Source organism: Orycteropus afer, unplaced genomic scaffold, assembly GCF_000298275.1.
Source record: "Orycteropus afer afer isolate SDZICR_OR568_19922 unplaced genomic scaffold, OryAfe1.0 scaffold01270, whole genome shotgun sequence".
Classification (NCBI taxonomy): Eukaryota; Metazoa; Chordata; class Mammalia; order Tubulidentata; family Orycteropodidae; genus Orycteropus; species Orycteropus afer.
This window is the reverse complement of record NW_006922857.1, coordinates 78,045-78,778: the sequence shown is the minus strand read 5'-3', so window position 1 is coordinate 78,778 and position 734 is coordinate 78,045.

The following is a 734-nucleotide window of genomic DNA, read 5'->3' as shown; positions in this document are numbered from 1 at the left end:
GTATCTCAGAGTTCAGTCCTTGACTTTCTTGTCTTTTCTATTTACACTTTTTACCTTAGTGATCTTATTCTGTCTCATGATTTTGAACACCTTATAAAAATAAATACTTATAATTCCTGAATGCATGTCTCCAGTCCCAATCTCTTTCCCAAACTTCCTATTTATAGTTCCAACTGCCGACTCACACAGCCTTGTGAATATTAAATAGCAATTCAAAATGACCAAAACTGAACTCCTCATCCCCCATCTCAAGTCAGTGATAATTCGTTACTTCTATTTGCTCATATGGAATAGTTCATATGGAATTAATTAAACAAGCAAATATTGGAGAAACTCTTCTCTCTTCTCTTTCTCATAAATGCCATATCCAGTCCATCAGAAAATTCTGTTGGATCTACCTTCAAAATGTATCTATCCATAAGCCAAATATCTTATCCACTCATAACACTGAGGTCCAAGCCAATATCATCTTTCATCTATATTTTTATTGCAATAGTCTTTTGGCAGATCTTCTTGTCTATAAATCAGCTAAAATCTCATCCCTTAAAATGATCGTTTTTTTAAAAAAAGTCTTTACTGCTCCATTTTACATATATACATGCAAGCACACTCACATTCTATATTTAATTAGTATCTAATTGTTTTTGTAAAAATACTCTCTTTGATAAATATCATATATGTGCATGCATGCATGTATGTGTGTGTTGATTTTCTAACTTTGTTTTTCCACCATG